The sequence below is a fragment of the Suricata suricatta genome, chromosome 9, assembly GCF_006229205.1.
Source record: "Suricata suricatta isolate VVHF042 chromosome 9, meerkat_22Aug2017_6uvM2_HiC, whole genome shotgun sequence".
In the NCBI taxonomy this organism is placed as follows: Eukaryota; Metazoa; Chordata; class Mammalia; order Carnivora; family Herpestidae; genus Suricata; species Suricata suricatta.
In genome coordinates this window covers 18,649,528-18,663,032 of record NC_043708.1, presented here as the reverse complement: position 1 = coordinate 18,663,032, position 13,505 = coordinate 18,649,528, and positions in this window count along the sequence as shown.

Here is a 13,505-nt window from a genome sequence, read left to right as displayed (position 1 = left end):
AGTTAAGAGAAAGAAGAATATGGAAAGTGATCCAGAATATCTTCTTAGGGTTACGGTCTAGGAAATAAGTGGTGTCAACTTCATTGGGGGTTTGATAGAAATGCATAATTTGTGGGTGCCTGGGTGGCTCAGACGATTAAGCATCTAACTTCTGCTCAGGTCATGATCTCATGGTTCGTGAGTTGGAGCCCCACATCAGGCTCTATGTTGACAGTGCTGAGCCTGCCTGGGATTCTTTCTCTCCCTCTTTTTGCCTCTACCCTCCTTGCTCATACCCTCTGTCTCACAAAAATAAATTAAAAAAATTAAATCAACCTAAAAAAAGGGGGAAATGCAGAATTCTAAGTCCTTCCTCAAGCTTACTGGATCAAAATCTGGACTTAGTATTAAAATGCCCAGATAATTTATATGTATATAAGAGTTTGAGAAAAAAACTTTTCTAGGAGAGTTAGGAGAGCAAAATGCCTTTGGAGATATTAGGAATGACTGGTGGTGTTTTGAAAGCACTGGAGGTTGAGGTCCGAGGTCATGAATATAGAGGCCAGTAAGCATGCCCATGCATTTTTTTTCAGTCATGTCCATTTAAATGGATAGGTACAAGGGCTGGCCAAAGAGATTTCACCAGCTGAGATTTTGTTCATGGAAAATGGCAGAACATGAGAGGATCTCTTGCTTTATCTGATCCAGTCTCTTGTTTATTCTATTTATTCAACTATTTTCCACTGTACCTCTCTCAGCTTCCATTACTTTTTGTTTCCCCATCATCTTCACGTTCTAGGTCACATGATCTCTCAACTAGATAAGTTCTAGCTTGACTTTCTGTTACTAGATCTTACCCTGTTATCCAACTGCCCTACCACCAAAGTCCTGGAGCAGACTTCCAAAAGCATACTAATGATTATGTTCACTTCTCTGCTCAATGATCTTCAATACTTTTTTATTCTTTAACAATTTGAAATTTGAGGATTTAAGGACCAAGATTTCATGGACACAGTTACCATTTAGAACCGTTTCTTTCAAATTTTCCTTTCATACATCTCATATTCCTGCTGTCTGGACTGCAACCCTTTCCCTCAAGACCATGCATAATATTTTCCCTTTGCTTTTAGCTCTTTATCCACGAATAATCCAAATTTTTTTTTCTTATACCCTCAGCTTCTTTATTGGTCAAAATCCAACTCACCTGAATATTAGTTTATTTGGTGACCCTCCTTCAAAAACCCATAACAAAAAAGTCTCCTTTTGCTTTTGAAACTTCATATCATTTTTTCTCTTCTTTACATTTTACTTGAAAATTGTTCATTCTTCTGTATGTCTCTCTCCAGGGTCTAGACTATGCAATGTCAAGACTGTATCTTATTAATTACTTATCTTTAACATACAAAACATAATGTCTTATGTGTAACCTGTACATCATGAATACTTGCTCAACTAATGTTAAGGAAAGGAAAAACTGAAAACCTCATATTGTCTTCATTTTACTAAATATTAGGAGGCAATATAGATTAAGGAAGTGAACTGAAATTACCATCCCGTGCCACATGGATTTGCTCTGTCTTCCTCCCATTGTGCATTTATTTCCAGAGGCTAAATAACAAATCACACATTCAATAAATGCAAACCAAATCAATATTAAGAAAAGTGTTGTTTCAAAGAACGCAGTACAACTACATTTCACAGTTACAATTTATACATTTTTGTCCAGGATGAAGATCAGGGAACCTTGAGAACCCTTACACATTTACCACTGCAGGCTCAAAACTAAGGAAATACTTCTAAATGTTATGTTCAACATTGATGAAACACAGTAACAGTTGCTCTAATGTAGTTATGTAAAAAACAAAACAAAACAAACAAAAAAAACCCCTTTCAAAATAATGCTAAATAAAATAACATAATCCTTGTTCATAAGCCATATCTTCACTGGAGCTATTCCATCCCTCCACGACACTGAACTTGCTCACATCAGTAGAAATACCTTGAAGTGGATGATTTACTCTAAATGCACAATATGAATTTTCAGATTTCAGATTTTTCTGGTACAAACTGATGTTGTCTCATCCAGTGGCACTCAGGAAAGTCATCCTAATGAATTCTCTCCCAAAGCATGGGTCTCCTTGGGTGTTTCTTTGGAATTAAGAAGGAAATGCAGAAACAAGTTTCCTTAGTCTAATAGGTTAGACAAAGCTGTTCAGATTACTTCACTATAAAATTTCACAGTGCTTTAGTTTGCTGATTTATTGAATAAATATAAAAATAAGTAATTTTCAAAAGTATGTCAGAGTGCAACATTTATATTTTTTTCTTTTTCGTAGGCAGTCATATCAATCTACTAACATACTGAGGAACACACTCTGGAAAATACATATCGATTCTACTGATAATATTATGTTTCCATGTGTTATGTCTGACAGTTTGTTTATGTTTTAATAATCATACTGGGCATTTGCTATTCTGTGGCTTCTTACATTCATTCCTCGTGCTCCCACAGTAGCAGAAGTTCAATTTACTTTGAAGTAATTGTCTCATTTAGCAGAGTTTACGGGAATGACAATTCTATACCAGACCCAAGTAGTGGATATAGTGATCCCACCTGGGTTATTTGTGCTTTCTCTGTTAGAATTTCAAATGTTGAGTGGAAAGACAGAAAAATAAAGAGCTAATCTATTCCAGATGCAGTACCCTGAAAATACAGTTGATAAATGTGGTAGGTGAACACCTCACTCCCTCCCGAGAGAGAGAGAAAGAGAGAGAAAGAGAGAGAGATTGATTCACGTCCCAGTCCCTAGAACCTATGATTATGTTATCCACGTGAGCCCAATGTAATTGTAATTTAAAAGTGGAAGATGGAGGGTGAAGAGGGAAAATCAGTAGAGAGAGTGTGAGAAGGCTTTGTAGATGGAGGAAGAAGCCTAGCTAAGAAACCTGAACATCCTCTTGCAAATGGAAAAGCTAAGGGAATTAATTCTCCCCATAAAGCCTCTGGAAAGTAAGGTAGCTGCTGCACCTGTTAGCACAGTAGGACCCATTTCAGGCTCTCAAATTACAGAACCCTAAGATGGTACAGTCATTTTGTTTTCAGCCATGGTGTAAAGTAATGTGTTATAATGAGCAGCTAGATATAGAGAAGGAATACAACAAGCTTCTAGCTTAATCTCTGAAATTAACATAGATCTCATCCATTCCTAAATGGTTCTTCAACTTCCTCTTACATTGCATAATTCCTTCTAAAACATTTTAATAAATTCTATGTTTGCTAAATGTATGCACAATCTATTTCTGAAGTTTGGTAAACAAAACATAATTTAAAAGGCTTATCCATGTATTTTGGTCATCTCTTATCCTTATTAGATTATAAATACTTCATGGAAGACATCTTGATTTATTCCATGTATAAACAGAATCTAATACAATCTCATGAATTCTTTGTTATCCAATAGTTGTATGCTGATCATGATTAACTGAATTCATTGAAACATAGTTACAAAAAAGATAATTCACAGAGGAACATGTCTTACAGATATTTTACTAGAAATAAAAATGGAATAATTTAAACTTAGTCACAATCAATTTCCTCTGAGACTTTGTTTAGATGTATGCCTGCTATTAAATAATACTAATGTAGCAGTTAAGCAGTTTCTATTTTCATCTTTTACTAAGCATTTTGTATATTACTGTATTATCTTCATTGCTCTTATTTTTATTGGCAGTAATATTCCATTACACTATGCTACAATTTATGTTTTATTAGGGTTTACACATTTTTAATTTTTTTAGAAAATAGTAAATTCCCTTGCTTCCCTTAAAATTTATTCCCATGGGTTGTAGTCTTTTGTCCAACATAATTAGTTTGATTATTTTTATTTATAGATTTGGTGTTCCCCAAAATCTGTAATCATAAACATTGTCATCAACTGTATAAAAATAAAAAATATTATGCCTTAATCATGCAGCATATATATCATCACCTTTTGTTTCTGCTTCTTTTCTTTACATAAACAAATTCATAGGAGTAACTAGACAATTCATTTCTCCCTGACGTTTGACTGAATTGTTGCTAGTGAGAAGTCAGCTGTCAGGAAGATTTGTATACTGTGTGTGTGTGTGTGTGTGTGTGTGTGTGTGTTTTCTATATGCTTCATAGATAATTTCTTTGTTGTTAGTAATTCTGTGGTTTAGTTACTTTATGCCTAGGTGTGAATTTATTTTATTTATCCTTTCTGGGCTTATAATTAGGAATATTACTTTTATTGATTTGCCTATGTTGCCAGATCTGGGAATTTGCGTGTCTCAACAATTCTGGAAATTTCTTGGTTCACAATCTTTTAAATATTGTTTCTTCATTGGCTGTATTTTTTTAAACCCTGATTTAATGTACATTTATCCTATTCTCTTGAATTTCCATGTCTCTTAAGCTCCTATTATATTTTCCATATTGTTTTTTCTTCCTAAAATCTGTTACATTCTTTACATTTCAATCCCATTTCATTTTCCTTTTAATGTAATCAATACTTTTCTTATCCACTATGTACTTATCTTCTAATAATTTAAATGATTATTATACATAAAGGTACATATACATAAATATATGTGAGTAAGAGTGCATGTGTTTACATATATTTATATTTCTACTTTATTTAAAAATTGTAATCACATTATTTTATATTTTTTATAAAATCTTTATTTTATAAAATAAAATATTTAAAATTTTTATTTTATTTAAAATCTACATATGTTTATTTCTTATTCATACTTTTCTTAGTTCTGTAAGAGTATCCATCTTATTACTTTATATCTACTTCTCATAATTAAAATATAAGCATTTTAACTCAAATTCTGATACCAGTTTTGTTTTATTAGCTGTAAATCATGTTTCCTTATTTCCTTAGCTGATTTGTAATTTTTGACTATGAAGTCATTTTTTTTTACAAAACGGAAATATGGTCCACTTATGTTAGAGTTGAGTTACTCTGAATAAGATTTTTTGCTATCAGTTGCTTGTTTGGAAGCACTACAAAACTGGGATCATTTTAAATTAAATTATTTGATTAAAAATTTTCAAATGACATGGATTGTTCAAATTTAGGATATAAACCTGTGTGGGAGCAAGATTGTTAAAAAAAAAAGAGGAAAGGGACTTTAAAAGAGTATCTGTTACATTTAGCAAATTTACATACACAGCTAAATATGTTTTCACATTCCCTAATAACTTTTGAAAGGAAGAATTCCATTCTACTGAGAAAAACCACTAGTTTGAGTTGCTGCCTAGGCATTTTATAACATGAGAAACATATACACCAAGTCTGGACGTTTAGATAAGGACCCGAGTTTAGGATTCCTGTCATAAATTCCCACTTTTGTTTTTCCCAGGGCACCTTTTAAAATAGCCACTTAGAGATGAGCCTGCCAAAGGTTAGTGACCTCCACCCCAGCCACCTTGTAAGTAATGGCTGCTTGCTACCCTGCTCTCTCTCCTGCTTTCTGTGATCTGAGCCAGAAGACTGTCCTTCCCCCACCTCACTGAACCCACTCCCTACCCTAGCCTATTTATAGGGTCTGTAAGTGATACATCTTGTGGCTTTACTTCTTTTATGTGAATGTAATGAAACCCAACTTTCAATCAAAATGACCACGGAGTTTCCATTTCCCCAAACTGGTATCTTGTATGTTGAAGGGGCTACCTGCTAAGTCCATATAGGTGGCTTGTGCCTCTTTATTCAGTAAGTCATAATCTACATGGTAAAACATTTTTTAATGTTTTATTATTTATTCTTGAGAGAGAGATTGAGAGGCAGAGCACAAGTTGGGGAGGGGCAGAGACAGAGGGAGACACAGAATCTGAAGCAGCTTCAGGCTCTGGGCTGTCAGCACAGATCCTGACATGAGCTTGAACTCACAAACCTCAAGATCCTGTCTTGAGCCAAAGTTGGACACTTAACCAACTGAGCCCCCCAGGCCCCCCAATAATCTACATATTTTTACTCACAGCATCAACTATGGGGCCCTCATCACAGACATATATTGATAAATTTAATTTTTCTAGAAAATTGGGTTTATTATAATATCACATCATATAGTCCAGTAATAATCTACCATAGGTGATTGTTCAGATCCTACAAGGGACCATCCAAATAACAAAAGAAGGGCTGGAGAGAAATGGTTAACAGGGAATAGAGGAGATAAAGTTTTAAAGAAAGACACAACCCCGCTACCCAGGTATTGCCATGTTTTGCTTGATCATTTGATATTATAGGCACAGTTTTGGTATTAAGATTTCCAAATATTATAAAGGAGCTGGAATTATAGATTTTAAAATATTAAGAGTGCATTAAAAAATAAATGATAGAGGTGCCTTGGTGGCTCAGTTGGCTGAGCATTTGACTCTTGATTTTGGCTCAGGTCATGATTTTTCAAAAATTCTCACTCTGAAAAAAAAAAAAGCCTGTGTGGCGATTCCCTGGAAATGCCCCACTTGAATGGCTTGTTTTTAATTAGACTTGACTCAAACTCATGCAGTACTAAAAGCTCTCCTGTGGTGCATTTGTTGAAAATATTTATAGGCATGTGTGTTAATGTTGCATATGCTAGAGCTAAAGGATAAAAATTGACCCACATCATAGACTGCTCACAAGCACACAGGGAAAGTCTGAATAATAAGATGTTGCTATAACAAAATACCATAGACTGGGTGTCTTAAACAAAAGAAATGTATTTAGTACAGTTCTAGAACCTTGAAGATAGATCAGTCTGCTAACATGGTTGATTTCTGGTGGGCTCTCTTCCTAGCTTGCAGAAGGCTACCTTCTCATTGTGTACTCACATGGAAAAGAGAGAGACAGAGAGACAGAGAGAGATTTATCTCTTTTCCTATTCTTATAAGGCCACAGTCCCATCAAAGTCTTTTATAGCCTCATTTAATCTTAATTACCTCCCAAAGATACAATCACATGGAGGGTTAGGACTTTAAACATGAGTTTCTTTGGAATCCAGTTCAGTCCACGGAAGACATTACAGAACCTTTGAAAAGCTTTGACATATTTCTAGAAGTCTGAAATATCATGCTATCATGCACATGTGTAGAGCTGTGCAGATGCTTAGGAAGGACCTGAGAAGGAGTTAACCTCCCACTTCTAGATGATCTTGAAACTCTGTACAGGTGGGAATTGAAAGCCGAGGCAGAGTGGTAAATGGACTTACTGAGAATTGAACATGTGCTACAGCATGCACATAGACATCTCACAAGGATGTGAGGAAGGTTGTAAGGATGTAAGGAAGAGACTTACTGATTTCAGGTATTTAAGGAAATTCTTAGCTGACCACTAAGCTAATCATGAAGAAATGTCAGTGGCCACATATAACAAGGAATACATAGTTTCTAGAAGCAGTCATAAAAAGATACTGAAAAGAACAACTAAAATAAGCAGTGATAAAAACAAACCCCGGGGGATAGGGAAGAATAAAATAGAAACATTCTCCAAGAATTTCCAATGGTGGAATTGCTAGACAAAAACTTCTGTCATCTGTTTATATACATTTATTCAAATAGCTAAATGCAACCATGTTCCAACCATGTCTAAAGAACTTAAGGAAAATATACAAACATACATTAATTAAAATTAAAAGTTCACTATAGCAATCAACAGTAGACTTGAGTCAAAAGAAGAAAGAAACAGAAAACTAGAAGACAGGTCAATTGACAGTAAAGGATATCAATAAGTTGGTCAAAAATTAGTTCTTTGTAAAGATCCACAAATTTTGACAACTTTATCTAGACTGAGCAAGAAAAAAATAGAGAAGATTCAAACTATGAAAATCAAAAATACAAGAGAGGGCATTAGTATCAACCATAAAATGAAAACACCAGCAAAAGAACTTTAGGTGTGTACTGGAACACTTATATGCCAATGAATGAGTTAACCTTGTTAAAATGAGCAATTTCTTAGAAAGACACTGACTACCAAAACTGACGCAAGAAGAAATAAAACATCTCAGTAGATTCATAACAAGTAATTGGATTAGTGACTTACAAAAATCAGAAAACAAAATACCCCCCCACCAAAAAAAAAAACCTCAGGAAGAAATGGCTTCACTTGTGAATTCTATTAAACATTTAAAGAAAAATTTGCACCAATCCTTTACAAACCCTTTTAAAAATAAAAGGGAACAATTCCTAACTCATATGATGAGGACGATATAATCATAATACCAAAATCCAATAAAAATATTACAAGAAAAGAAGCTTCAGATCAATACACTTATGAATATAAATGCAAAACTCTTTGAAAAAATATTAGCAAATTAAATCCAGCTACATATGAAAAGATTATAAACCATGCCCAAAAGGGATTTATTACAGAAATACAAGGTTGGTACAATGTACAAAAATTAATAGAAAATATGTAATATAATAAATTATATTAGTAAAATCAATAACAAAAACAACAAAAGACACTTGACCATCTCAGTAGATGCGTTAAATTCTTTTGAAAAGAAAAGCAAAATAATACCTTTTCATGATAAAAACATTAAACTAACTCAGTATAAAAGTTAAAAGTTCTTCTATGTGATAAAAGGCACTCATGGTAAACCCACAGCTAACATCATATTTAATAACAAAAGACTGAAAACTTTCTTCCTAGGATCAGGAATCACACAAGAATATCTGCTCTTGTCATTTCTATACAACATTGTACTGGTAGGTCTAGTAAAGGTAATTAGGGAGTAAAATGAAATAATGACATCCAGATGGGAAAGGAAAAAGTAGATTGTCTCTATTGACAGATGGCATAATCTGTAGAGAAAATCCTAAGGAGCACACACAGGCTCGCTCACACACACACACACACCTGCATGCGCACGCGTGCACACACACACACACACACACACACACACATACACACACACATGAGCTGATAAAGGAGTTCAGCTAGATTCCAGGCTGCAAGAACAATATACACAAATCTGTAATATTTCTATACACTCATAATGAATAATGGTAAATGAAATTAAGAAAAAAATTTATTCAGAATATTATCAACGATAATAAAAATATGTAAGAATGAATTTATCTTAAGTGTCAAATGAGTATAGTGAAATAAACAGAAAATTGTTGAAACAAAGAAGGCCAAAATAAATAGAACGATATTCGTGGTTTTGGATTGGAAGATTTAATATGCAAAAGATAGAAATAGTGTCCAAATTGAAATATATTCAATGTGATTTCTACACAAATTCCAATGACTTTTATGGAAAAATATACCAGCTGATTCTAAAATTCATATGGATTAGTAAGTTTCCAAGAATAGCCAAAACAGTTTTGAAAACAATATGGAGAGAACTCAAAATATCCTATTAGGAAGTTTACCAGAAAGCCATGGTAATTGGGACATGCAGGATTGCCATAATATATACATACAGAACAATGCAACTAAATTGGGAACCTAGGAATTGACACATGTACCTGTGGACATTTGATTTTTAGAAAACAGAGCCAAGAACAGTCCATGTAGAAAGAAAAGGCTTTTCAATGAGTGGTTCTAGGATTACTAGAAATACACATGTAAAGAATAACTTTGGATCCTTATTCCACACAGTATGTACAGATTAACTCAAAATGTATGGTTAAATGAAGTAGCTAAAACTATAAAAGTCATAGAAAAAATATATGCTAAGTCTTTGTGACTTTTGGATAGACAATGGAGTTTTAGATATGACACCAAAATATAAGCAAAATCTAAAGAAATAGCTAGATTGGATTATATAAAATAATTCAAAATTTTATGCACCAAAGGACACAATCAGGGAATTGAAAAGACAAACTACAAAATAAAAACTCTAATAACCATATATCTGATAAGCACCTAGAATCTAGGATATATAAATAATCCTTAGAATTCAAACATAGAAATACAGAATAACTTGATTTAAAAATGAGCAAAGTATTTCAATAACCATTTATCCAAATAAGTATATGAATGATCAAGAAGTGCATGAAAAGATACTTAAAATCATTAACCATTAGGGAAATGTAAATCACAGTCACAATGAGATACCACCTCACATCCACGGAGAGAGCTATAATCAATGAAACAAAAGATTACAAGAGTTAGTGAGGGGGTGGAGGAATTGGAACCCTCATATATTGTTGGTAAGAATGAAAAATGGAACACTCTGTTGGAAACAGTGCGGTAATTCCCCAATTAAACATATAGTTACCATATCAGCCAGAAATCACTCTTTTATGTGTATACCCAAGATAATGAAAAACACATGTTCACCCAAAAACCTGTACAGGAATTTTCACAGCAGCATTGTTCAAACAGACTAGCCAATGAGTGAAAACAAACAATATCCATCAACTGAGGAATGGATAAAAAAAATGTGGTGTATCAATGAATAAATGGAATATTATTTAACCATAAAATGGAATAAAGTACTGAAACATGCAGATCTAATAAAATATCTAGGTATCACAGAGTGAGGTTTAAAATATAAGGTTATACGAGACTTAGAATATCTTAAATATTCATTATTTAAATCTACCCTTTAATAAACCAGAGATACTGGCATTATTCCACTAGTAAGGAATCAGCCTTTTTTTTTCCTGTCACTCTCCATCTTGTATCTTGTATCCTGTACCCACAAATATATGATGATATTTAATAAGTATCTACATATTTTTTAAATGCTTATTTTGAGAGAGAGAGAAAATATGCAGGCACTGAAGGGGTAGAGAGAGGGAGCAAGAGAGAGAATCCCAAGCAGAATCTGTGCTGATAGCAGATGATGCAGGGCTGGATATCACAAACCATGAGATCATGACCTGAGCGGAAATCAAAAGTGATATGCTTAACCAATTGAGCCACCCGGGAGCCTCAACAAATATTTACCTATTTTTATTCCTTAATTGCTGCCTCCTCTATTCTCAGTCAGGTGAATTAGTACTTAGTCTTAAAAATGAGGTAGTATGTCAATTTTCTCTTGAGTATGCATTTACTTTCATAGGTCAATTTGATCTTTCATATAGCATTATGTGTTCATGGATTTAATACATCATATTATTATAAAGGTATACACCTTTTATCCAGTGCTTTCATAAGTGTAGGAATATGGTGGTCATCATTTTTTTTACTTCCCTCTCTTCCCTCATCTTTTTCCTTTTTATTTAAAAATTTTTAACCATTATGTTACATTTATTATATGTCATCAGTATATAATAGTTTTTAGGTCAAAGTATATGTCTATAAACATGTTTTGAACAGTTTTAATGTTTATTTTTATTTTTGAGAGAGAGATGGAGAGAGACAGGCAGAGCATGAGTAGGAGACAGTAGAGAGAGAGACACACACAGAATTCTAAGCAGGCTCCAGGCTCTGAGCTGTCAGCACAGAGCCCAATGTGGGGCTTGAACTCACAGACTGCAAGATCATGACCTGAGCTGAAGTCAGATGCTTAACTGACTGAGCCACCCAGGATCCCCTATATTGAATGCATGTATAAAATGATATTTGATAAGAGTTTATTTCTTGTCCAAACTCACAAGACTACTATCTATACATTATTGAGATTATTTTAAATCTTCTGTATTTGAGTATTATTTTAAAATACAATGTGGTGATGCCTGGGTTACTCAGTCAGTTAAACCTCTGATGCTTGATTTCAGCTCAGGTCATAATCTTAAGGTTTGTGAGATCTAACCCCAGGTCAGGCTCCACACTGTCAGCACAGAGCCAGCTTGGGATTCTCTCTCCCTCTCTCTCTTCCCCCCAACTCCTGCTCATGAAGTCTCAGTCTCTCTCTCTCTCTCTCTCTCTCTCTCTCAAAATAAATAAGTATACAAAAAATTAAAAAATAAAGTATAGAGTTTACTACATTTCAATTATTTTTCTAAAACTTATATAGATATAAAATATTAGTCAAAATAATAGTGGGTTGCAATTTCAATATTTATAGAAAATATATATGCATACAGGCACATACATTGGGTTGTATTCTTTTGAGTTTATATATTTATATACATGCTCTTTGTTTTATGTGAGTCATTAGATTGCATACTTTAGATCTGGAAGTAGGATAAAATAGTGAATTTTATTTTGTACATCATCCAATTAATATGCAGTGTAATCCTGAGAATCAAGTCCAGGATTGTTTTTTAATGTTTTGCTTCTTTTCATAATTTTTCTTACCTCTCAAGTCCAAGGTAGTAAGTGTGGACAGTCGTAACTGTTGGTAGATTTAGAGGCCTCAGGACAAGTGATGTTAAATCTTTATCGATGCTTCTAAGTACATTCAGTTTTTAAACTATATTTTTACAATGTCTACTATTTCAAAAGTATTTACTGAATGCCTACTTTTTTATTGAAGTGACAGAACTACTTTCTTAAATAGAACCTATCTGAGGTCCTACATCACTTAATTTCAAGAGAACAAGAAAACTTTCTGGAGGCTTTAAAGGAAAATCCATTCTTTACCTTTTACAGCTTGTATAAGCCATCAGTCTTCCTTGATTTAGGGCCTCATCCTCCATATTCAAAGCCAGCCCTGTAGCAAATTAAGTCTCTCTCTCTGACTCTGATTCTCCTACCTCTTTAATTTTTTTAATGTTTTATGTATTTTTAAGACAGAGAGAGACAGAGCATGACCAGGGAGGGGCGGGGGGGGGGGGGGACAGAATTGGAAAGTAGACTCCAGGCTCTGAGCTGTCAGCATAGAGCCCAATATAGGGCTCAAACCCACCAACGTGAGATCATGACCTGAGCTGAAGTCGGAGGCTTAACCAACTGAGCCACCCAGGCGTCCCCCTATCTCTTTCTTATAAGGATATTTGTGATTGATCTACAGGACAAGCCAGGACAATCTTACTATATCAAAATCCTTAAATTAATTATATTTGCAATATTTTTTTTGCTATATAAGGTAGTATAGTCATGGGTTTAGGAAACTACAATATTCACATTGTGAAAAACTATTATTCCTTTCTTTACTACCCATTTATATACTTGGCCATTTTCTTCAAGTGTCTGAACCAGTAGTCACCAAGACACCAATACTCATACATTCCTTTTCCTGATACTATGGAAAAGATGTTCTTTTTTCAGTCCCATCTAAAGGAAGGACTCCATTTACCATAACTTGAGGCAGGGGGTGCTGTTTTCAGAATGAAGAAGATGTGCTGAGTAAACTCCTAAACAAGTATCATTCTCTAACTCACCATGAGTGAAACATCATGCTAGGTCTGCCTGGGAAAAAATCAGTCAGAAAGCATGGATATCACCCTCCAGCCAAGTGCAATGCACTTTGTAAGGGATATCTTATAGATATTGAACTGATATAAATTTGGCTTTAATGATGATATAATACAGGCACAACATTATAGAAGTATATCTTTCAATTATGTTCAGACCAATCATATGAATTATATAAATATAGTCTATCTGACTAAATGCGTCAATGTTGTGTTATACATATTATAGTATTCATTTGGAAGAGGAGGCATTTAAGGCATA